This window comes from Silene latifolia, chromosome 6 (genome assembly GCF_048544455.1).
Source record: "Silene latifolia isolate original U9 population chromosome 6, ASM4854445v1, whole genome shotgun sequence".
In the NCBI taxonomy this organism is placed as follows: domain Eukaryota; kingdom Viridiplantae; phylum Streptophyta; class Magnoliopsida; order Caryophyllales; family Caryophyllaceae; genus Silene; species Silene latifolia.
The window spans coordinates 41,486,718-41,514,391 of NC_133531.1; the positions used below are offsets into that span (position 1 = coordinate 41,486,718).

The 27,674-nt window shown below is 35.5% G+C and overlaps 1 long non-coding RNA gene across 1 annotated transcript; it reads left to right on the top strand.

Annotated features, from left to right (window-relative positions):
* Positions 1-7,779: 7,779 nt before the first annotated feature.
* Positions 7,780-10,180, top strand: LOC141658727 (uncharacterized). Its single transcript, XR_012549376.1, has 3 exons — positions 7,780-7,961; positions 8,074-8,146; positions 9,983-10,180. It is a non-coding gene; the product is annotated as an uncharacterized LOC141658727 (long non-coding RNA).
* The last annotated feature ends 17,494 nt before the right edge of the window (positions 10,181-27,674 follow it).

Genomic DNA, 27,674 nt, shown 5'->3' on the forward strand with positions numbered 1-27,674 from the left:
CACTTTAGAGAGTCGGACCGACTAAAAATAACCAAATTGGACTAAAGTAATTAAATTTTGTCCAAATTAATTATATAAATTTACATTTCATTTGACGAGTCAACATTTTGACTTTTGACTTCTGACGTGACACTTGTATAAATTTTATGTGCCTACAATACCTTTCTCGAAATGAAGAAAAACATTATTTAAAAAACTTGGTTAATTAATTACCGAGTATGGTGAGGAGGTCGCTGCTATTGTATTTTCTGAAGCTGGAAAATTGCGTTGTTGCGGTCATGATAATGAAGATGCGGTCATCCAACGTTTTATTAACTATCTTGATCAAAATTCAGATGAGTTATTGGTGGGTACGTCAAAATCGTCAATTGAAAATTTTGGTGGTTTTTGATGGGATAAGTAATAGGAATAAATATAATAGTTGGGCTTCAACCATCCCCTTAAGGTTTTGGTTCAGATGGTTCATCTATTTTGGTTGAGATGGTTCATCTATCATATTTATTCCTATTAATAAGGCTACTGACAATCTCGGGTTAATCGAGTTGGAGAGTTTTAAGGAGGCGTTAGAGGATTTAAGGAACCAAGTCGCTACTACGATCGATGAATTTAGCTGTTGTGAGCTTGGTATGAAGATGCAGGGTAATCTTATGTCCCAAGTTTTTCATCCCGAGTTATTACCAGCTGATGCTTTTCTAAGTATGATTAGTAGTAAAGTTTTTTTTTAAGTGTAGATTAATTATCAATATTATTTTGTTATTTTGTCTAATCTAAGCTAATTTTGTTCTTCAATTTGCCAAAGATTACTAGTTTATCCAAAATTTAGTTAAAATCTGCTATCATGTTTTCTTATAGGGTTTTTCTACACATGTTAATGTTAGAAATCCATATCTCATATTTCGACATATTCTAATATGATACAAATTAATTTAGTCATAAAATTAATTATAAATCTTATGCATGCAAACTTAAATTAAAAGAGAAGAAATCATCAACCCTTACTATGATAATTTCGGTTTTATGGGCACCAACAAGATCTCCTTCTTGTTAGTTCTTGAGCTTTCCAATAATGGATGAACAAGATTCAAGTTTAGAATCTCTCCCAAAAGCATATACCCAAGGAAATCTCTTAATAACTAATATTATTTTGTACTAGAAATAATATAAGTCTTACTATAAAATTGACACAAAAATTATAATTTTGCTCTTGAAAAATCGGTTCAAGAGGGAGTAATTATGTGAGTTTATTTCTCTAGAATTTTCACATATTGTAGAGAGTATATAATTTCTTACACTAGAAAAATATATGTTGAAGAAGTGAATGAATGAATGATAAAAACTCTATGTTTTTCACTTGGAAAAACCGGTTGGAGGAGAGAGTATAACCCAATGCATGTGTAACACCCGCGAATTTTCCATTTTGACATTTATAATTTAATTAACCATTCTATTGTCTTATTTATATTTTAAATTATTTAATTTCATTAATTTCATTATTAAACATGATTTTTATAAATATTATATTTTTAAAGCTTAAGTTATACAAAATAAATATTTTGGTCGGATAATAATGATAATAATAATAATATTTTCCGTCTTGAGTTGTAGTGGGCTTGAGACGTAAATTCATGTGTATATCGACTCAATTTTGCTTATTGGGCCTAGTATGACCAATGGACTCACCTACTACTCCTTCCTCCTCATCAAAATAATGAGGGAAACCCTAACCCCTCCTCCTTCCTCACAATTTCAGCAACACCACCACAAACACAAACACCATTTTCATACTCTCCTCTTACAAATCTTCAAAACACCATAACTTGCTCAATTCCTATCCGAATCAAGTGATTTTCGCGTCTATCTCTTCCTCTCATCGCCCTCCATCTTTCTAGGTAAGAAAGACTCCGACTTTCCTCCTTGTTTAGGGCTGTCGACCCATATTACACATGGTACCCTTTTTCTAGTTTCGATTCTTAGTCTTAATTTGTGTTTTCTCGTGTCTAGGAGAAAGATTAGTTAACCCTAAGTGGATTCTTGAAAGGTAGATGAGTATATTGTGGATTTAAGTGCAAAAAGGTAACGGTGATGGGTTACTCGACATTATGTCAAATTTGTGTGTTTATATGTTGTAGTTTGTTCATATGTATGTTAAAGTTTGAATCTTTTCTTGTTTCACATGTTTGTTGTTGAATGAGTTTGTATGAGAAACCATCTCATGGTTAGTTGAAGGAATTTCCAATCCTTTGGGTTACATGAATGTTTATATGGATGAATTAGTAAAGAAACCGTCTTATTCATGCTTAATAATTGTGTTTAATTATGTCACGAATTTGTTAGTTTGGAATTGTTTGAATTTGAATCGAACCTTGTGTTTTAATCCCTCTTTTATGCTTTGATTTCACCCTTAATACTTGTATATAGTTGCTTGGGTAATATATGGTGGAATTAGGATTGTATTGGCATGGTAAAAAAATGATTTGGGGATGAAGGTGAGTTGTTGTGTCGTGCAAATCAGCACCACGGCGCAGGCTGCGCACCTCGGCGCAGGCTGCGCACTCAGCCTGGACCAGTTTTCTTAAAATGGCCATAACTTCTTCGTTACTTGTTTGTTTGGGGCTTATGACCTACCGTTAGAACCGTAAGAGGATAAGCTATCACCTCCAACTGGTTTCACCTCATTATCATGTATAGAACTCAAGTTATGACCGTTTGAAGTTGACCCTTGTTGTAGTCGAGTACTAAACTTGTTGTTATAGATTGGGTTTTGAGTTTCTTGTTGGGTATGCATCTTAAATTTGGTTCTAATGCTTGTGTATGATGTATTGATACTCTTTTATCATGGGAGTACTTGATGTTTCTTATACCTTTATACTTATGCATGCTTCACATGAATTGTTTATGTTATGTTTGTGCAATCTTTTCCACTCGTATTTGTGACCCAAGTGTGACGACTTACATTGTGTGACGACTTGACTTTCCCTATTTACCCCTTTCGGACCTTTGGTCACGAGTGTGAGCCATGTTTCCGGATTGGGTTATCTTTCCTTCTTTGGACCTTTGGTACGAGTGCGTGCCATGTTTCCGAATTAGGATATCCTTCCGCCTTTCTTCGGACCTTTGGATACGAGTGCTTGCCATGTTTCCGATTAGAGGTTACTCGACCTTTGGATACGAGTGCGTGCCATGTTTCGAGTCTTGGATACGATTTGGTATCGTTTGTCGAATCGGGTGTCGCCCATCCCGAGAGTCTGGATCCAGGTTTAGACTAGGACCGTATTATGATCGTCGTCCTACCAAGAGGTTGGAGTCTAGAGGTTTGTCTTGTTTTGAGTCAATCCTTTGTAAATGTCTTGCTTGTTACGGTCATTGGCGTGTTCTTATATACGAGAGTGCACGTCTTCTATGATTGTTTGTGAGAGTCTTGGTCCTATCGGATACTAGTGGTGAGATGCAACCCCCTAGTTGCGATATGATCGCCGGGATTGATGTTCCCATACGTTCTTATGGTGAGATGCAAGCCATAAGTATGAATGTGACATTAGTAGCCACGTCCCGTGCTATGGTTGTTAAGAGGTTTTCAAGTAATGGCTATTGGTTTCCATCCATGTATTTTCTATTCAATTGATCCGTTGTTTACCTTCTTCATATGATTCGATGCCTAATCTCATATCCATGTTTTGGTTACCTTGAATGCATGTTTAATATAATGTACCATGCCTATCTCATTAAGAATGCAATGTGCCTATCTCATTATGAATATCGTTTATATTCCCTTGTTCATATTATTCAAGTATGATGCATGATCAATATGTTTAATTAAGTTCTTGCTTATGTGCATTTTGTCATATTGTGGCTGGGAGAACCCTGAGTTACTCCCCACTGACTGTGGCGTTCATGTTTACATGAATGACAGGTTTGTGATGCAGATTATGGGGAAGACGTGTGAGCTAGCGAGAACGTTGAACCTTGGACCTTAGTTATAGTTTGCCTAGACTCACCTATAGTTAGACTTGTGTTTATTCGTGGGATATCTTTTCCCCAACGCCCTTCGTTTTTAATTGTAAAACTTATTCATCTTACTTTTCATTTTCGTTTGATCACTTATGGTGGATTCACACTTTAAACTTTAAAGGTTTTAAAAATCCCTTATTTTTCCGCTTAGATTTAATAGTTCTTTTGATGCCTCATCGAGGGGTGTCACAGTTGGTATCAGAGCATATGTTGCTCCCGACGCACACACGTGTACCCCAAATTTAAATGTGAACTTGACCTTGAATAAAGAATGAGAGATGGGTAGACTTAAGGACCTAAGGTGGTAGTCTGTAGTGTGTTTGCTCCTTGTTAGGTTCTAACATGTTTGTTGATTGTCCTTTAATAATTTGTGTGCCCTTGGATCAATAACCGTAAACTTACCAATGTGGTGATGAAGATTTGGTGCCTATTGCTGAGGATTGAAGATTTGTTCAACATTTGAAGAATGCTTCTACTTCCTCAAAGGTGTTTCTCATTTCTTTGTGTATCTTGCCTTATTCTTTATCTCTTGGTGCTTATCCTTCTTTTAAACTCTCTTCTGTTTTGCTTGGAAGCTACTCCTATACCCCATAACTTGTTCCTTGTTCCTTGCTTATCCTCCCTTAACGCCTTTTGATAATACTCTTTCTTTTGAGGAATGTTGACCTTGGTTGGAAATTTGACCTTTGAGGAGATTGTTTGTGGTTGACTCTTAATCCTGGTTTGGAGAGGATTTGATGTTGGAAAGACTTAGGTAGTGAGATGAGACATACTTAATGATTCTTAGACCTAGATCCTTGGTAAAGTGAGTATTCTTGATTGGTGGCATTATTTATGTTGTCAAGTGTGAGTTGCATTTGTTACTAAGGTTATAGAACTTGGCTTGTTGTTTATGGTTAAGATTTGAAAACCTTGGGAAGTGTAGTGAGACGTGCCTTGGGATACTAATGCTTAGTACTTGACTTAAAATGGATGAAACTGAATGGTGGATTTGAGGATGTAGGATTTATTAAGTAAGTCGAGTTTGTGAATGGCTTTCGTAATCACTTTGGATATGAGAGTTTGATAATGTACATGTGACCATATGAGAAATGCTAATTGTGGGATTATTAATTGGTTTAAGTGAGTGATATTGATTCCCACTTGAGGTATGGTATGAGAGTGAGAGTAAGCTACATTGTTTGGAAGTTTTAGCATTTGTTTTAGTAACTAGAAAGGATAATGGTATGTTGATGACCATAATGGATTGGTGATGTGATTTGATATTAGCTGACCCTTGAGGGTTCTTGAGTTGAGAGAGACTTAGTATTGAGAAGTCTTTGTTAACCCTATGGTTTTAGGAACATTGAGGTTGTGTCAAGTACTTGAGGTAAATGGGTGCTTTTATACTAGAGTGGTGGATTTGCTTTAGATAAATCCTAATATGTGATAGGTTAGGTGAACAACGAATCTAACCAATTTATCAACCCTTAAGCGAGCGTTTATTTTTACCTTGATCGGTCATAGAGGTGTAATCCTTTAAGAGAGACTTGCATATAAGGAATGAGATGAATTGCCTTGACCCTCGTTTTGAAATTTGGTCGTTTTGTTATGACGGTACGATATCCTAATAGGCGTGGCCTTGTTAGAGAGAACCTTAAGTCTTAGAAAGCGTATGGTTTAAGCCTTAAAATCCCCCTTCGTACCTTTAATCATCTTCCTTCCCTTCGTTCATACCTTGATTAGATTTATTCCTTAAGTATAAAAGTTTACTTGTCATTTCCTTGCCTTGAATACCTCTCTAATTCTAATGTCTCTTACTGGTGTTAACTAGTTACCTTTACTATTGACTCCTTTAATCACACACCTCGTCATGTTTATGTATCCCATTGAAATTTCCTATCTTTTCTTGACCTAGTTATTGCTCTTGTTTCTTTAGTGGAGTGATGGCATTGTTGGCTACGTTGTAGAGTGAGTGAGATGCTCTTTGAGGATTCTTTGTGAACCTTGATTTCGTCAAAATTGGATTAGTGGAACTCGAGTTGAGTTGGGTAGGAAAAATTGTATGACAAACCTATTTACTTTTGGTTGGTGGTCTTTATGATTTGGGGAATGTGATCATCTATGCTTGTGAATTCGGGTGTGAATAAGATTTTGGTTTGGAGTGTTAGAAAGTATGAAGACCTTGAGATTTTGACCTTTGATTAAGGATTTTACCATAGTGAGAACTCCTAGTAGTCGATAGTTGGTTATGTGTGTAACTTTGTTAGTAGTTTTGATTTTTCGTGAAAATCGTTTATAGATGACTTATATTTGAGGGTTATGGAATCACAATTGTGGTGGAGTGACTTGACCCACGGGATAGCATAGGAGTAAAGTGTGCAAGTATTTTGAGGAAATTCTTGGGAGTTATGTGGTTATGAGTTACCGTTCAGGATGACTTTGTTGTTTGAGATTTGTCTTTCTGGCGTTTCCTTGTTGTTTAAATTCCTTCCTTCCTTAAGCATAAGCATTTCCGTTCATACCTCTCTTCTTCGCTTCATCATGCTCCTCCTTTAAATTTGATACCCGTAACTTGTGAAATTCAATCTTTGATATCCTCGTAGACTCGATTTCAACACTTCTCCTAGGAAGTTCATCATAGCTCTTTTGTTGGTAAAGTTTGAACCCTCTTAGCGTACCTTGTGTTCATGATATCTAAGTTCTCTTCATTTCGTACTATTTCTAAACATTTCAAGCTACCACTTTTGATCCATTGTTAAAAGTTTATGTTACTTTTATAAAACCCTACCTATTTTAAAGGTTTGAAAATGGGAATTTGATTTAGTTCTCCTTTTGTTCTATGAGTACAACTTCTTTTTATTGATTTTAATTGCTAAACCCGAGTTACTTTTAATTTTGCTCAATTTCTAACTAGCTTTGACCTACTTATGATTCCTTTGTCAGAGTTTAATATTATATTTTCGGAAATTTGAAAACTTGAGTGAATTACCTTTTTCTTTCGATTTTGACGTTGATCGGATGTTAGAACTCGTTATTTGAAACGTTTAATAACTTGTTCTACGCTTGTCGGCGAGTGATTTCTGTTTTAAATTTGTCTTTGACTTGGAAAGTTAGCGTTCTTGTGTGCACGACAAGAGCAATTTCGTTCCATGAATGAGACTTATACTTTGAAAACTCTTCATTAATGTTTTTGAAAGTATTTTGATTTTCGATTTATACAAATAATTTGCTTTTGACCATATCTTCGATTTGGAATGTGATGTTCTTGAATGCGCAACGAGAGCATTTTCGTTCCTTTGATGAGAATCGTTCTGTTTTAAAATTTTATTTGAGACTTAAAAAGGATTTTGATTCTTACGATAAGTAACCTTTTAATGTTTTGGTTACCAATTTTAAAAGTTCTGTTTAACTTTTTATAACCTTTCTTTTCTACCTTCAAGTTTCGAGGACGAAACTTTTTAAAAGATGGGGTGATTGTAACACCCGCGAATTTTCCATTTTGACATTTATAATTTAATTAACCATTTTATTGTCTTATTTATATTTTAAATTATTTAATTTCATTAATTTCATTATTAAACATGATTTTTATAAATATTATATTTTTAAAGCTTAAGTTATACAAAATAAATATTTTGGTCGGATAATAATGATAATAATAATAATATTTTCCGTCTTGAGTTGTAGTGGGCTTGAGACGTAAATTCATGTGTATATCGACTCAATTTTGCTTATTGGGCCTAGTATGACCAATGGACTCACCTACTACTCCTTCCTCCTCATCAAAATAATGAGGGAAACCCTAACCCCTCCTCCTTCCTCACAATTTCAGCAACACCACCACAAACACAAACACCATTTTCATACTCTCCTCTTACAAATCTTCAAAACACCATAACTTGCTCAATTCCTATCCGAATCAAGTGATTTTCGCGTCTATCTCTTCCTCTCATCGCCCTCCATCTTTCTAGGTAAGAAAGACTCCGACTTTCCTCCTTGTTTAGGGCTGTCGACCCATATTACACATGGTACCCTTTTTCTAGTTTCGATTCTTAGTCTTAATTTGTGTTTTCTCGTGTCTAGGAGAAAGATTAGTTAACCCGGAAGTGGATTCTTGAAAGGTAGATGAGTATATTGTGGATTTAAGTGCAAAAAGGTAACGGTGATGGGTTACTCGACATTATGTCAAATTTGTGTGTTTATATGTTGTAGTTTGTTCATATGTATGTTAAAGTTTGAATCTTTTCTTGTTTCACATGTTTGTTGTTGAATGAGTTTGTATGAGAAACCATCTCATGGTTAGTTGAAGGAATTTCCAATCCTTTGGGTTACATGAATGTTTATATGGATGAATTAGTAAAGAAACCGTCTTATTCATGCTTAATAATTGTGTTTAATTATGTCACGAATTTGTTAGTTTGGAATTGTTTGAATTTGAATCGAACCTTGTGTTTTAATCCCTCTTTTATGCTTTGATTTCACCCTTAATACTTGTATATAGTTGCTTGGGTAATATATGGTGGAATTAGGATTGTATTGGCATGGTAAAAAAATGATTTGGGGATGAAGGTGAGTTGTTGTGTCGTGCAAATCAGCACCACGGCGCAGGCTGCGCACCTCGGCGCAGGCTGCGCACTCAGCCTGGACCAGTTTTCTTAAAATGGCCATAACTTCTTCGTTACTTGTTTGTTTGGGGCTTATGACCTACCGTTAGAACCGTAAGAGGATAAGCTATCACCTCCAACTGGTTTCACCTCATTATCATGTATAGAACTCAAGTTATGATCGTTTGAAGTTGACCCTTGTTGTAGTCGAGTACTAAACTTGTTGTTATAGATTGGGTTTTGAGTTTCTTGTTGGGTATGCATCTTAAATTTGGTTCTAATGCTTGTGTATGATGTATTGATACTCTTTTATCATGGGAGTACTTGATGTTTCTTATACCTTTATACTTATGCATGCTTCACATGAATTGTTTATGTTATGTTTGTGCAATCTTTTCCACTCGTATTTGTGACCCAAGTGTGACGACTTACATTGTGTGACGACTTGACTTTCCCTATTTACCCCTTTCGGACCTTTGGTCACGAGTGTGAGCCATGTTTCCGGATTGGGTTATCTTTCCTTCTTTGGACCTTTGGTACGAGTGCGTGCCATGTTTCCGAATTAGGATATCCTTCCGCCTTTCTTCGGACCTTTGGATACGAGTGCTTGCCATGTTTCCGATTAGAGGTTACTCGACCTTTGGATACGAGTGCGTGCCATGTTTCGAGTCTTGGATACGATTTGGTATCGTTTGTCGAATCGGGTGTCGCCCATCCCGAGAGTCTGGATCCAGGTTTAGACTAGGACCGTATTATGATCGTCGTCCTACCAAGAGGTTGGAGTCTAGAGGTTTGTCTTGTTTTGAGTCAATCCTTTGTAAATGTCTTGCTTGTTACGGTCATTGGCGTGTTCTTATATACGCGAGTGCACGTCTTCTATGATTGTTTGTGAGAGTCTTGGTCCTATCGGATACTAGTGGTGAGATGCAACCCCTAGTTGCGATATGATCGCCGGGATTGATGTTCCCATACGTTCTTATGGTGAGATGCAAGCCATAAGTATGAATGTGACATTAGTAGCCACGTCCCGTGCTATGGTTGTTAAGAGGTTTTCAAGTAATGGCTATTGGTTTCCATCCATGTATTTTCTATTCAATTGATCCGTTGTTTACCTTCTTCATATGATTCGATGCCTAATCTCATATCCATGTTTTGGTTACCTTGAATGCATGTTTAATATAATGTACCATGCCTATCTCATTAAGAATGCAATGTGCCTATCTCATTATGAATATCGTTTATATTCCCTTGTTCATATTATTCAAGTATGATGCATGATCAATATGTTTAATTAAGTTCTTGCTTATGTGCATTTTGTCATATTGTGGCTGGGAGAACCCTGAGTTACTCCCCACTGACTGTGGCGTTCATGTTTACATGAATGACAGGTTTGTGATGCAGATTATGGGGAAGACGTGTGAGCTAGCGAGAACGTTGAACCTTGGACCTTAGTTATAGTTTGCCTAGACTCACCTATAGTTAGACTTGTGTTTATTCGTGGGATATCTTTTCCCCAACGCCCTTCGTTTTTAATTGTAAAACTTATTCATCTTACTTTTCATTTTCGTTTGATCACTTATGGTGGATTCACACTTTAAACTTTAAAGGTTTTAAAAATCCCTTATTTTTCCGCTTAGATTTAATAGTTCTTTTGATGCCTCATCGAGGGGTGTCACAGCATGAGCTTGTTTTTCTACCCAAGAAAAATACGCATGCAAGGCTACAAGCAGGTGTGTAATCATATTTTTTTCCACTTAAATATTTAACACAATTTAAACATAATACTCCCTCCACTATTTCGGCATTTTTAACATAAAATGGATGGTCCATTTTATTTTGTCATTTGTCAATTGTGACATATGTGACATGTTACTTGTCTTATGAAATTGTAATGTATTTTTAACATATTAAAAATCAACATACTCATAAAATATGTCATTTACAAAATCGACTAGTAATTCGTAATTACTTGTACCAAAACGGTTTATCAATTATAAATCACAACGTCTTGTATTTATAATAAATCATTCATTCAATCTCAATTCAATATCAATTGTTTCGTAAACAATAATTTTATCCAAGTAATAAAACAATTCGATTACTTAGACCGTATCTCATTTAATAAAATTACAATAAGACACGTAAACTTAACTCACAAATCACCCGTCAATTTTTAAGCAATTTAATTAACTCGTATCGGCATACGATTAATTAAATAATCAATTAAGAGTATTTCCCTATAGGTATGACCTAAGGGGATCAACTGATCACCACCGTCGCACGACAGTAATGTCAAACTCTAGTCAGCCAATCATTACCGATATGTGTGGACCAATTGACTGTAAAATTATTACATCCTACATGTATTCTTAAAACGAGATTTAAACATGTGATCATCATGATCAACAGTTGTGATCGCATTATTGTCGGAGGACACATATTCCAACAATATCCCACTTGTCCTCGACAAGTGTGCGTCACCAATTCTCTTGTCCTATTACTATCTCCCACTCAATGCAAGATGTCTTTCGGGTCGTACTTGCAAGTGATCATATCGAGAGTGGTTTCCTCGATCTGGAGAATAACTGATTGACCGGAATTATCTACCATAGATACCTTCCGAGCGTGGCCACGCATTTCCAGTTCATTACTCCTCGAGTGACCCTGAGATATTGTTATAACCCTGACAAGGGGTGGACAATTCCTATTGCACTTATTCCCTTCGACTAGCCACAGCCATCATAACCCAAAATATGCCCATTTGACTCCATTTACGAAGGTCGTAGTAACACAAATAAAAGTTAATCTGAAACTCTGCCACCTTAGGCGAACAGTCTTTAGTCAAAAGAATCGACTCATTAGAATACTATAGTAGCTCTCGCCACGACCAGGCTATATAAATTTGCTAGAACTCTATAAGCGGTCATAAGGCCCGACAAAGTGTTCCTAATAGTCTGCCTATGTGATCGACTAGTCATCTCACATGACTCTATGACACTTGAACTTGCCATCAATCGCATCACACTCTAGTCACTTCGAGACGTCACCTCATACAAGTGACTATGGGCGAATACCATGTTCATCCACGTTCACTTTAACGGGGTTCAATATTATCTACACAACCCGTTTGGATGTAACAAAGTATAAAAGGAGTTTTTTTAGATTTTAAAAACTCGAACGACAAATGTGATTATCATATGAGTAGTCAATACTTGATTACTACTTCATATTCTATAATCCAATTTAGATCTTGTATGTAGTTGTTTATCTCAATTCAATTGAAATGACATGACTCATCATGTTAAGCCTATGAATAGGCATTGTAAGTAGGTCTTAGCAACTCCCTGCTCAACCTTGCTACATACTTGTTTTCCTTTCGTAATGTATACATTTGCATTAGAAAACTTTCTGAGTACGTGTCTAGATCCAATCTAGACATAGGCTTTCTTGCCTTAAAATAGCTCCCACTGTTTTCACAGTGTACGGGACTCATCCCTCTTGCACAACCCATGATTGCAAGTGTACTCAATTTCTGTTGTAAATATTTCTCATTGTTCTTTATTGCCTAGAACGATTCTAGAAAATCTATTTCTTAAATAACATAGCCACAATGGTATCTTAACCCTCCTAATGTGTTTTGATTATGGTTTTGTCTGAAACCATGCGCAATCTCAATTGTCAATTGTCACTTGTGTAACACCCTTACACAAAATTGCATCAAAAACACTTTGCATTACATCCTTAATGCTTCTGCAAGCACTTAAGGGTAATTTTTATGGCTTACATGGTAACTATTACTTAAATTCGATTTGAAACAATTCATCATACTCAAAGTATATGAAGTGTTATACATCATTTCCTATTTAATTGATCCGGCAGCGGAAGCAAAGGGAATCAATCAAACATGTTCAACTCGATTGAACTAATCAAGAATCTTATCAACATAAGACTTCTTATTTGATGCTAATATCATGTAGATTTATCTCCATAAATTCGGATATTAAAGATGTATTATAATACTCCATAAGTGTCAAATCATTCCCAATGATCAATATGTCATCCACATATAAGACTAATTAAAATTTCCGTAACTCCCACTAAAATTCATGTATAAACACAACTTCTCAACTTATTGAGAAACGTTTTATAACATGATCAAAAACATTGATTCCAACTCATTGATGTCCTACTTAAGACCCTCTCTTAACTTTCACATTATCTTAGGATTTCAAGAATCTACAAAACTCAAGATATGTATTGAATACATTCCTTCTAATTTAAGAAGTGAGTTTTAGATTCACTTGCTATATGTATATCATCATACTGAAACACAATCCCTAAGAAGATCCAAATAGACTTAAGCATTTTAACTAGTGCAAAACCCTTTGCAACCAATCAAGCTTTGATATCTAACAATTCACTTGGAATTTATTTCGGATTTTCATGGCTCTAAGCCTTGTATTGAGTTGTGACTTAAACACTCTCATGTAAGTCATGAATTCACATTACTTTCCAGAAGTAACTTGAATCAAATAATTTCTTTGTAAGTTGTAAGCTCTTTACTTTCTTAAAAGTAACACTAATTCATCATCTTCAACAAGTGATGACTTTAACCTCCTAGGTTTTGAAGAAACAACGTTTTATACAAAACGTCTCATGTAGCCAAGAAAGACCAGTTTCTTGCGACATAACATTCTTTGTGGCTCTTGAATAATTTCTCCCACTCTGTCTTCTAGAAATAAACTTGTATTCTAGAAAGACAGCTTCACGAGCCACAAACCCGTTGTACTCGTGATTATAGTAAGGAAAAATGAGCATTTGTTTCTTTTGAAAAACTTACAAACATGGTACCCTACCATCTCATATCTCATATTCGTTTTAGATTTAGGGAAAAATAATTTAGACAAAATGATAAAATCCCCAAAAAGGATCAAGTAACTCAAAGTAACTTGATTAAAGTTCAAACCATATCGAATAACGTTTGATTTCTTATCCAACCACACATTATCCCATAATGCGTGCTAAGAGAGATTAATTTGTGATACTATATCACATTTCCTTTGGCTTATATCAAAGTCTTCACTTTGATAATCACATCACGACTAAATCGTGATTCTTTGAACTCTTTGAACTTCTTCAAAGATTTCTCTATTTACCTTATTAAGTGAACATATTAGCGTCAACTTAAATTGTTGGTAAAAGAAAATGATCAACCTATTTTGGATCAATGATTTACAACCTCGATCTCCTTTTCAACCAAAAGCACGAGACATCTTGCTTTGAATACAAGATACGCATATACCATAAGATTAACAATCTAATGGTTCCAAGAGTACTCGATAACTCTTTGCGTTCATCATTCCAGAATTAAGGTTTAATCTTGGGTTACCAATTTGAGTCTTGCATCATCTTTATGATATATCATTCTAGTTTGGTTTAGAATATAATCACCTTGATAATGGGCTAGCCATACATGAAATCGTGGTGTATAGGGTCACAAAAGTGAAACCTCTTTGTATCTTAACAAGTTTATATTCTTATTTAGAATTTATGCACTTAATAGTCATAATTAAGTACAACTATAAACCCAAAACTAGATTGATTACACAATGACTCTATCCCTCAACATCATGGTTGCTAGTCGTCATATTCTAATCATCCTATGTATCAAATACAATGATGAAAACCTCCACTTGTTTCTAATATTGACGAAGTAGTACTAGCAAAATTTATGTCAATCAAATAAATAAAGAACTAAGTCTTATTAGATGTCCCACAACTAACTTGCTTATTCTTTAACAACTTGGGGTAGTTTCCTTTCTAGTGTCCAACATTTAAGACAATGGGAACTTTATTGGTCGGGATTGATAGGTTTAGTATCGTTATTCTCAATAAATTTACTTTTAACATTACCTTGTATAAATTCCATTCTAATTTACTTCTTTGAACTTCGTCCTTTTCATAACGGTTTAAGAGAATGCTCTCACTCATTTCAATGAATCTTTGCTTAGAGAAGCAAAATTGAATTTCATGAAGAATACTCTTCAATTCATTTGTTTAGTCCTAAAACTTTCATTGAAGTGGTTGTGGTATTTTGGTCAATTTTGATTTCAAACAAATCTAGTTACCAAAACGTTTCAAAGTACTTAACTCAATTAAGCATATGAGAAACAATTCATTATAAGTAGATATGTTAGTCAAGAATCAAAAATCCTTTTGATCACGAATAACTTTTATCTATATTCTTCACAAGAGATCCTTACAATGGATAATACGAGGTTTTTAGAAGAAAAATTCAAATTTTGTCTTTAGTTACGATGTTTTAATGGAGATTTGAACTAAAACGAAATGATATCGTATATGAATTGTTGTAAAGAATTAGAACAATATGATAACGGAATAGTGGAAAACTTAACATTTATCGTTTTATTAATAATACTTGTAAACAAGTATAGCATTTACATAGTGACCTCTACCCAACTATGATAAATGATTCCAAGATCCAAATTCATATTAACTTGGGCACGGTGTGGCCGATTCATCCCTTATCAATATAACTCGGTGGATTAACTCTTTAATCGATTCTACTTTTAGAACTATTGGTCGATAATATTACATTAACATTTATCTTTAGCCCAAAACACATCCGATAAGGGCACGGTGTGGCCGATTCATCCCTTATCAATACTTTTGTTGAGTTCAACCCAAATTTCGAATAAATGTGTCCATGATCCAAATCCACATCAACTTGGGCATGGTGTAGCCGATTCATCCCTTATCAACATGAATTCGGTGGATAGACATTTATCACCCACTTCCCCTACGTAACAAGGTTTGTACCCCGGTGTGGCCGAGCGCACTCCCTCATGAAATAGGTTTTCATGGTTTCTACTTTTTGGTAAGGCTAAGTCTCAATTGTTTATTTTAGCGAGAGGTCATGTCAATTTATTATCTATCACGTTTTAAGTGAACTAAAGCGGTGAACTACGATAATTGTAATTGACACGGTCGATAAACTCGATTTAAAATGCATGTTTAGTTATGGCGATTTAGCGATGCATGCAACATATAAATAAAATGCAAAGCATAAAAATAAAATCCTAGTATGGCCTTCCTAAAATAGTAAATCTAATAAACTATTACAAATTCGGAAACCAACTCCTTTGGTCCCTTGAACTTCAATCTTGGCACGCATTCCAAGGCAATACTTTCTTTGATGGATCGCCTTCTCGAGTGACACCGTCTTCAAGGAACTCCGGAATAAATAAATTACATAACAAATTACATAATTTCCTATTATACATTTGTAATTAAAATAAAAATAAATATATTAAATTACAAAACGGTGATACGAGATCACAATAAATTACAACCGAATCGATATTCCCATACATTTCGGGTAATATCAATTAAAACTAAGGCCATACTATGTAAAATTACATAATATAAAAATTATGACAATCATAAATAAAATACAGCATTATAATATGTATGAACATGCCAATTTTATGCTAAATCGCCTTTAAGGAGCCAATATCGTATATTAATCGGTTTTTACGGATTTGCGTGATTTAACTTATTAAAATCACAATAATTACATAAATTCATATTTATGTACAAGTTAATTACCCTAACCATCTTAGGACTAAAAATTAGTCTCCGCTAACATTTGACAATAATTAAACTTGATATCTTAATATTGTTCATAAATGGCTCCAAAAATACAAAATTATGCTATAAACTTCAAATAAATCATAAAAATTTCAAATAAATTTGAAATTTGAAATTTAAACTCATGAAAATTCTGGAAAAATACCATAACACTCATAATATTCAAAAACTTAGGTTAAAATTTTCGAAATTTATCGAGAAAAACAATGTTGCGGTTTATCGGATTTATCAATTATTACCATAAACATATGAGAAAAATTATTTTTATTAACTTTTCACTTTTAGATCTGAAATAGGTGATAAAATGCAACATGTTACGTTTTTACTTAGTCATGAAGTATGTTTTAGCAATTTTTCACTAATTAAAGTCACTATTTATGTTATTTTTCATCAAAAATTCATAAATCATACATAAGGACTTCATTATAGCCAATTATTTTACACACATCTTGTAACATTGCATGTGACAACATATTAAATTTCTATGACCAGATTCAAAATATTACTCATATTAACCTAATTTTCCATTTAAATTCGATTTTATCTTGAAAAATCCATATTTCGAGCATAAAAACTCATAAAATTATGAAACGTTACAGGTAATCAAAATATAATATATGTGAAAATATATCCAAAAACCACTGGAAAAATCAAAGTTTAGCTAATTTTAGTCCAAAAATGACATTTTTATCATAAAATCACATTTTAATGCCATTATTATATAAAATGAACAATAAAAATCCATAAATTAACCAAAATATCCTAAATACATTTTAGGACCTGAAACTTTAACATGCATAATTGATTTCGTGATATATCATAATAAACACAAATTTATAATTTTTATATGTTAATCGTATAACTCGGAAAAACTATAACCGATTTCCATGCAAACAACCAAAGGCTCATGATACCGCTTGTTAGAAATCTATATCTTATATTTCGACATATTCTAATATGTTACAAATTAATTTAGTCATAAAATTAATTACAAATCTTATGCATGCAAACTTAAATTAAAAGAGAAGAAATCATCAACCTTTACTATGATAATTTCGGTTTTATGGGCACCAACAAGATCTCCTTCTTGTTAGTTCTTGCGCTTTCCAATAATGGATGAACAAGATTCAAGTTTAGAATCTCTCCCAAAAGCATATACCCAAGGAAATCTCTTAATAACTAATATTATTTTGTACTAGAAATAATATAAGTCTTACTATAAAATTGACACAAAAATTATAATTTTGCTCTTGAAAAATCGGTTCAAGAGGGAGTAATTATGTGAGTTTATTTCTCTAGAATTTTCACATATTGTAGAGAGTATATAATTTCTTACACTAGAAAAATATATGTTGAAGAAGTGAATGAATGAATGATAAAAACTCTATGTTTTTCACTTGGAAAAACCGGTTGGAGGAGAGAGTATAACCCAATGCATGAGCTGGTTTTTCTACCCAAGAAAAATAGGCATGCAAGGCTACAAGTAGGTGTGTAATCATATTGTTTTCCACTTAAATATTTAACACAATTTAAACATAATACTCCCTCCACTATTTCGGCATTTTTAACATAAAATGGATGGTCCATTTTATTTTGTCATTTGTCAATTGTGACATATGTGACATGTTACTTGTCTTATGAAATTGTAATGTATTTTTAACATATTAAAAATCAACATACTCATAAAATATGTCATTTACAAAATCGACTAGTAATTAAATAATTACTTGTACCAAAACGGTTTATCAATTATAAATCACAACGTCTTGTATTTATAATAAATCATTCATTCAATCTCAATTCAATATCAATTGTTTCGTAAACAATAATTTTATCCAAGTAATAAAACAATTCGATTACTTAGACCGTATCTCATTTAATAAAATTTCAATAAGACACGTAAACTTAACTCACAAATCACCCGTCAATTTTTAAGCAATTTAATTAACTCGTATCGGCATACGATTAATTAAATAATCAATTAAGAGTATTTCCCTATAGGTATGACCTAACGGGATCAACTGATCACCACCGTCGCACGACAGTAATGTCAAACTCTAGTCAGCCAATCATTACCGATATGTGTGGACCAGTTGACTGTAAAATTATTACATCCCACATGTATTCTTAAAACGAGATTTAAACATGTGACCATCATGATCAACAGTTGTGATCGCATTATTGTCGGAGGACACATATTCCAACAGTTAATAATCTAAATGGGGAATGATTTTCAAGATTATATTTTCAACTATCTTTCCCTAGTTAGGTTATTAGTGCCCATGTTAGAAAATTTATTTCTTATATTTTTAGAAATAAATTTGATAGTGCACTCGATCTTGTGTAATTTGTTTTGCAGTAAATTAGTGTAAAACGATCTACTCCAAATAATTATATACCTCCTTGCTGAAAAACAATCTTCCAGAGTCAAAGAAGATAGTGCAGTGAAATTAGCTTAGGGAAGGTTTTCAAAAATCGCAGTTGATCGATCAAAAAAGTATAAACAATTTCTAGTTTCTCTTTATTTTGAACTTAATTACTCACTAAAAATTATTCTCATCTGGGACAACATAAATTCTCATTATAGACGGAAGATATCCGTCTATAGTTATAGACGGGCCAAATATCCACTCACTTTAAGCATAAGACAAGCAACAAATTATATGGTACCGCCCAAAGATATCACCACTTTAAGCATATTTGACCCATCTTTCACTTTAGACGGATATATCCGTCTATAATGAGACTAATTGGACAAACAATCACTCAAAATAAATAAAATACTTGTACACTTTCATCAGCTTTGTCAACATTAGTCTCGAGAAAAGGACGAACCCTAAACCCCGAAAATCCCTAAACCCAGATATCTCTGCTCCACCGCCTCCACCCTCCACACTTGCCGCCCTCCTTCGCTCCCTACCCAATCACCGGAGATGGGTTCCTCTCATATCCTATCTCTGGCGGTTCAACATTCCTCATACCTTGAATTCCCCACAAAATCAACCTATACATTCACCCCACCAGTCCTTCGCCGACGGTCTGTTGCCGTTTTTCGATGACCTTTTGCTCCTCATTGTTAACTTTTTAATTTCATAACCATTTTCTCATCTCGGTTATGTTGGGAGTTACGTTTGTGTGTGGTTTTCGATTTTCCTTTTGTGGTCTCCTCGATTGTTTCCGACTCTACAGGCCAGCAGGTGTTCCTTTTTCTTCGTCGAATATTTTTCGGTGTGATTGTTTTCTTGTTGGGTTGATTTAACGTCTCCTGGCCAGCAGGCTCTCGTTTTATGGTTACCTTTGGCGGTGTGTCTTTGCCTGGTGGTACTCGTTGGGCTTTCTACCGATCTCGGGCTCGAACTCCTTTTTCCTTGGTCTGTTGTTGTCGACCCCCATGTGTGCTTTTTAGTTGAGTGGGTTTGTAGTTAGTAATAGAGATGGATTTTCTAACTACCGTCTCACTTGTCTGGGGTAAGTCCCCTTCTCGATGTTCCCGCCTCTACGGTATCTTGTCCTGTTGCCGCTGTGTTGGTTCCCAATCTTGGGGTGATCCCCCCATTCTCTCCATGTAACACCCGCGAATTTCTCATTTTGACATTTAAAATTTGTTAGACCGTTTAATCACTTTATTATATATTTTTGAATTATTCAATTTAATTAATTTTATGTCAAACACGATTTTTATAAACGTATTATATAAAAGCTCATTTATATAAAAATACGTATTATTAATTTTATATTTTTAAGGCACAATGTATACAAGAATATACGTATATACCTAGCTATATACCTAGCAATAATAATGACCGTAATAATAATAATTTCCGTCCTAATTCCCGTCTAACATAAGACCGTCACATTTCACTTTATACCTAGCTTAATCCGGACCAACCATATGTAGACAACCCACTCACCCTACCTCTAAATATCTCCTTTATATGTATTATTATATAATATTATTGTTATTATTGTTATTAATATTATTACATTGTTGTTGTTGGACCGTGACCCCCACTCCCTCATTTTCTTCTCCTCCTTCTTCACGAAAGAACAGAACAACAACAGCAACAATGCAGCGTCCGTACCGCCATTTTTACGCTCCTCCCACCTCAGATCCCGACTTCATTCCTCAACCAAATTTCATTATTTTTCACCAATAACTTCCCCATCTCGTCCTCCTCCTTTATATGCATGAAAGAACCCAGCTTTCGCCCGGTTTCATTTCGACCATCTTTCAAGGATGCGGTTTCTGGGCTAATATCTTCCATTTTTGGGTTTAGAATCACCCTTGGATGGTTCCTTGGACGTTTAAGAGATCATAAACAGGTAACGGTGATAGGTTACTCGACAAAATGTCGATATTTCCGTCTTACATGTCGTTTTCATGCTCTTGTTTAATAAAGTTCAATTCTTTACATTTCCTTCCATTTGTTTAGTAAATACCGTTTTGAATTAGCGTTTGGAGTGGACTGTGCCGAACTCGTGTTCTGTTGTGAGCTCGGTTTGCAGGGACTCAGTTTCTGACTCGGTCAGACGAATGAAAATGGCTGCACGGACTCGGTTTTGGGGACGGATAGAATAGTCTCTCGGACCGTCTTGTAATTGCCTGTGTATGTGGTAAAGTTGCCCTTCGTTTACCTTGAGACCTCACGTTATAGTGTCTCGACATGAACCGTGTTTGAGCTTAGTTTATGCGTTTTAAGGTTCTGTTTTAGGGTTGATTTCAGAAGGAATAGGAAGTGGTGTGGATGGTGGTTGTAGGTAGCCAAGAGGTGGTTGTGTCAAGGTCACACACGGCCTGGTTGGGTCCATTTTGGGTGACTGAGTTGAGTGGTTAGACTCGGTTTTGGATGGGTCGTATGGGTTGTGGCTTGACTCTGTTTAGAACCGTGGTAGGGTCTGGTTTGGCTTCCATTTTGAGAGTCGTGTTGCAGGCTATTCATGGATGGTACGGGTCTGTTTTAGTCGGGTGTTGGGTGGCCTGGTATGTGGGTTGGTTTTAGGTTGGCTTTGGTGGTGTGTTTGGTGGACGTTTGGACTGGGTGGGGCGTGTACGGCTGCTGGTTGTGGGCTTTGGCAGTCCAAATTACTACTTGAGTCGTGAGTATCGTTGTCCTTGGCGCAAAACTTGGGTTTATTTAAATTATTTGAATTTCCGTCTCGTGTCTTTATAAAACGCAATTCGTTCATTTAAATACTTTCCTTTTATGGTTTATACTTATAAAATCCCATTACTTAATTATTTAAATTACCGTCTCAAATATGCTCATGTACTCGTCTTGCTATTTAGTAATGTGGCAAATTGGACTTATTTTATATTATACGTTATTGGGCCATATAGGTGTGGTATGGCGTTTTAATAGGGCTAGTCATGTTTATAAACTGTTTTGGCGTAAATTGGTTTATTTAAAATATGATTAAATAACCGTCTCGTATTTTATATAACGTAATTCGTTAAATATCGTTCATTTATATATTTTCTCACATTAATCATAAATGTGGAATTTTATTATTTATTCAAGTCAAATTTGATGAAATGTCTCATTTACCTATAATATGAATTTTTAATCCGTTCATTCTCATTTATTTATTGTATCTCAAATATGAGTGAATTATTCTACTTGTTTAATTAAATTGAGTCATTTGTAATAATGCAGGTTTTTTTTGTTATAAATGGTCCGTTTCCATTTATTTACAATTTTATTCAAGTGACAAATATTGAAGGAATGGGTTACCTATTCATGTTTATGAATATAATTTGGCATGAAATGCCTTATTTGGATTATCATCGGCTCATTACTTTAGTAGTCTCATTCCAAGTTGATTCGTATCGCTTGGTTGAGTCATATTCTTATGATATATCTTTACGCCTTACTTGTGCCGTTCTGCCAAGTGTTGGGTTGCGCCGCTCTCGTGCCGTCCTGCCGGGAGTTGGTTGATTTATGTTTTTCCCGCCTCTTTCGGACTGTTCTGCCGATTGCGGGTTAGCCCATATCGTATTCTGGTGTTAATGCCTTTATGCTATACCGTATTGCTTGACATATCTTTACGCCTCTTTCGGACTGTTCTGCCGATTGTGGGTTTAGCTCATATTTTCCGTCTCTTTCGGACTGTTCTGCCGATTGTGGGTTCTCGACTTCCGTTCTGTCGATCGAGTTTTGGATGCGGACTGCTTTTTTGCGCATGTCGAATCGGGGACCGTTACGCCCGAGAGTCGGCGATTTAGACTAGGACTGAGTCTTGGGAGTACCATTGTCGTCCTACCAGGGGAATTATATATTTATATATGAGTAGTAAAGGTCTTGCTTGGTTATAGATATTGGTATTTGTCTTTCAAGGCAAGAGTTATGCCTTGTGATGTTTGACTTGGTCATATCGGATACTAGAGGTGAGCTATAAGCCCTCTAGTTGCGATATGATCGTCGGGATTGATGTTCCCATCCGTTCTTATGGTGAGATGCAAGCCATAAGTATGAATGTGACATTAGTAGCCACATCCCGTGCAATGTTTGCTAAGTGGTTTTCTAAATAATGGCTACGATTTCTATTCTTGTAAATTGCATTGGTTGATCCCTCATTTAACTGATTCACATGATTCGGATTGTAATCTCATATCTATGTTGTGTTTCTTGAAATGCGTGCTTTTGTATAAATGACCGTATTCTTGTCTTTCATATTATTTAATTGTCTCACATGATTAGTTGAATCTCCATTATGCTAATATTGATCTATCATATTCCATCTCATTTAATTGCCATGCTTAAATATAAACTTGATATTCATATCTTTTGTAAGTATCTTACATGACTTACCTGTTTTAGTTCTTTGTTATGTTCGTTTCGACATTTTTTGGCTGGGAGAACCTTGAGTTACTCCCCACTGACTGTGGCGTTCATGTTTACATGAATGACAGGTAATAGTTGGTGCATTCATGGGGTGAAGACATGTGTGAGCTAGCGAGCATTTGGCCTTGTAGTCGGGTTATTAGGATTTCTTAGACTCACCTTTTATTGTATTGTCATTCGAGGGATATATTTTCCCTCACCTTGGCTATCACGTTTGTATAATTTAAACTTTATTTCCGCATTCTCTATTTGTGTTTTGTTTTTTAATGAACTCGCGCTTTAAATTTTTAAAGTTTCAAAACTTTCCTAAATTTCCGCTTTATTTTATTAGTTATATTTTCCGCTTTACCGCGGGGTGTCACACTCCACCTCCGGATTGGGGCCTTTGATCTTTGGTTATGTTGGTCTGTGTTGGTTAAGTTTTTCTCCGCTGTTTTTGGGACTGTTTTGGTGATCCCCCCCCCCCTCATTTCCCCCACCTAACAATCTCATTTCTCTGTTTTCTTATGTGTCTTGCCGTCTCGACCTTGATTTGGTCTGGTTACTTGTTTAGTGGTGGTCCTGGGAGGTATCGTTGAGTGAAATGGGAGTCTTTATGCTGTCTTGTTCATTGTTTTGTCTATGTTGTTGGGTCATCTATCTGGCCCTTGTTACACGATGGGGTGTCGATGTCAGGTATGGGTCGAGTCTTTGAGGTTTGAAGTTCTAAACAGTTTTGTCCTTTTTTATTATAATTATCTTGGGTTCTCTGCTGGTCCTTTTGGTGGTTATCAATTTTTTTGGTTCTTTTTCTTGAGATGATGAGCAAGGGATTATTGGTTTCTTGTTGCTTTGTATGGTTGTTCTGGGGTTCTTTGGTTGGCTTTGATGATTTGGTGGTGGTGGTTCATGTGGATCCTTTGGTTGAGGGATTTTTTTTGTATGAGGTGTGTTGGGTAGGGTGAAGGCTGGTTTGAGCAATGATGTTGGATGGCCGGGATGGGGTGGTCTCTACCTACTCGTTTAACATGAAAGGGCTGGCTTGGAACTGTAGGGGTCTTAAGGACCCGCTAAACCCGTTTATTCCTAAAATTAGAGATATATGTAGATCTTTTAAAAATAATCTAGATTTCATTTTCCTTTCTTAAACAAAATGTGATGTACAATCAGTTAATATGCTCTTACGGCTTATGGGCTTCCTTCAGTCTGTTGGATGTGATGCTGATGGCTTTAAGGAGGGGCTCTGGATTGGCTGGAAAAGTAGCTGTAAATTAGAATATATCTTTATCAGTTGTAATATCATTATTGTTTTGGTCAATCAATGTAAGGGTAGTATGTGGTATTTGTGTTGTGTGTATGGTGAGCCTAATCATTTTAAAAGGGGTGATGTGTGGGATTCATTTTCTGGCCTTCTTAATTCCCTCGATAGACCCTTCTTGCTTATCGGAGATTTCAACCAAGTTGAGTATTCTTCTGATAAGTTAGGTGGTGACAAGTTGATTAGAGGGGCTGACTTGTTCTCTTACTGGAAGAATACTCATTGTCTGATGGATATTCCTTTTAAGGGACCTATATTCACTTTGACGGGGCAGTCGTATACCTATCAAAAATAACCAGCTGGCTCTAACTGATATAGCTAGGGAAGTCAGGTCGATCTCCACAGGGAGATGAGAAAATGTTAACTTTGTCTAAGTTCGTCACAGTAACCAAATTGGGGGGTTTTAATTGGGTTGTTCTAAACTAATGAGAATGAGAAAGAGAAAAAGGCAGAAGAATAAAGATTAAGCATAAGGAAAAAGCGACTAAGACAAGTCGGTTCACCATGATCATTCAGTCAAGCGATCCAGGTCTCAGGTTAACGCAAGTATGGTCAAAGGGGCAGTGAATATCTCCTTCCGGTCTCAATTCGTCCTAAAGCACAAATAGCTTAGCTTCCGCCCTCACTACAATGCCCTAATGTTCGCTACAAGTCTCACCCTTTCCAACCTTCCGGTCCAGGTCAAGGTTTACTATAAATTAAATGCCTAATTGCGTCGACTCAATTAGACAGATACAAATAAGTGCAGCGATTAACAAGAAGGACTACACAAGCATTAACCTAATAATTCAATCACTCTCCCTTCATAATCATGAATTCCCTAGTCTTAGCAAAGGGAATTAGCTACACATTACTATCGAATCAACAACAATAATATATAGATAACAAGGATTAAACATGATAATAATAAAAACAGAAGGATCAAATAAGACAACAATGAAAGCAATAAGAGAAAGATAGAAACAAAATAATAATTACGATTAAGAAATAAAAGGGAAAAATAATACCGATTACAAATTGGGAATCCGAGTTCTAGAGTAGTAAAGTGTAAAAGAAAAAAAATGAAGCAATCAAAGATGATGTAGAAGTGAATTACGCAGTCTACTGCCTAAGTAGCATACGACAAATCTCCTCTAAACCTAATCCAAAGGTCTATTTACAAAAGCCCATACAAAATTAGGCGGAAAAACTCAATTACAGGGCAAACCACTCGATCGAGTGGAATAAAACCGCTCGATCGAGTAACTTGGCGACAAACCCTTCGATCGAGTGGAAATAAACCACTCGATCGAGTAACCCCTTGTAATGCCTTCTCGATCGAATACTAGAACTGCTCGATCAAGTGATCTTCATTATATAAAGCATTCGATCAACTATAAAAGTAGTCGATCGAGCTATTTTAGCACGTTTAGGCACTAAGACACCTTCCGAACCCAGCTCACGCGTCTTCAAAGTGACAGATTCCAAGCTCCGATTCCTTGTTCTCCATAAATGTATGCAAATGGGACGAGTTTGGGCTTGATTCATCTTCTCTTCGGTCTATTCCTGCAATTTACACAAAACGAACCAAAGTAGACTAATCGGGGGTATTTGTAGCTAGATGCCACGTAAAATAGTACAGAAATGCGTGTAAAAATGAGGTAAAAACCTTATATAAAACACACGCATTAAATCTCCCCAAACCAAACCTTTGCTTGTCCCCAAGCAAATTATGAATGCAACTAAGAATAAACAGTGGAACGGGACCAACGCATCAGCTACAAATCATCCACCAAAACCAGTTTAATGCACCAACTAACAAAGTGGCAATTGATAGGTACAAACGAATTAAATCAATGTTTCAAACGTACTGAACCGTCGACCTTGCAAAACTCAAAGATATCGGACTCTCACGGGTCGCTCATCACTCAAATTTAGGCACGAGGTGAGTATATATGTGAAAGATAGAAAGAAGTAAAGACACTCACCTAACTCGACCTATAAGAACATGCATGCAGTTAACATGAATAAAGTCTCTACAACCGTACATACGCATTCCAACCATACTAATGACCAAGACACATGCCGAGGACTTACATTTGGGTAAGTGAGGTAATGGGTAAGAAGGGGCTAAGATGAATTTAGATATGTGGAGTTAATAGTCAGGCTAGCAACAACGAATCCAAATATCGAACTGCATCCCAACTCCGTACTCGATATATCAAAACAAAACGGTGCAAGTTCAATGCACTCAACTCACAATACGCCATAAACTTGTCAACTCCCATAAAATATAAGTAAAACATGGGAGTGAAAATCATCCATACAATTTTTTCGTTTTTCGCATATGATTTTTTTCTTTTTCTTTTCCGTATTTCCAAAAATTTTTTCTTTTCATTCTTTTCTTCTCTTTTTTTTTTTCATTTTCATTCATCATTTTTTTTCTTTCATTCCCTTCAATTCTTCCACCAACTTCTGAAATCAGATAAATATAATCAAACTGCAGCAAAGCATTCCAAACAGCTACTCATCACTAGCTCGGCTAGGGTAGGAAAAATTATAGAATGTAGCTAATAAGACAAAAAGGCAATTTGGCTATATGGGGCTTATGGGTAGAATGAAATAAAAGGGAACTGCCTCTCCTAACATGTGTCACCATCCACAGACCGAATGCATACAGGTATTAAGAAGACTAGACTCATGCTTATGCAAATTGATGTTACATGCCTTACAGAGAGTACTACTCACATCCTAAATGAAACCGGTCATGAATGTCACCAGTTTATAAAGCTCTAACCTCAGAATGTAATGTAGCTTGCCAATATATGAGTCAAGTCTATTCGTTCAGATAAGAGAGAAACAAAAACTCGTAGATCATGCATATTATCATGCCAACTAAATGTCAAGAAAATGCAGGGCTAAGGTAGGGATTCAATGTAGCGTCAAAGTTCAAACATTCCGACTCAAATTAAACGTGAAAATTCTGAAAATTTTCTGAATTTTTTGAATTAAAAACGACAATGCATGCGAAAATAAATAAACGTGCAAAAGAAAATGAAAGAAAACATGCAGACACAGATATGGATGCATACCTCCCCAAACCAAACTGTACAATGCCCTCATTGTACCAAAAATAGGGAAAGAAATACAAACTGAGGAGAAAAGGATAAGTGGAGTCGGAAAACTTACAAACCGTCGTGAAGAGGGACCTCCCCAAACCGACCATGAACATGGGAGGTCAAAGGAAGTCAAGCAGTAGCTCAACAGACGAAGAGGAACAGCTGGAAGACG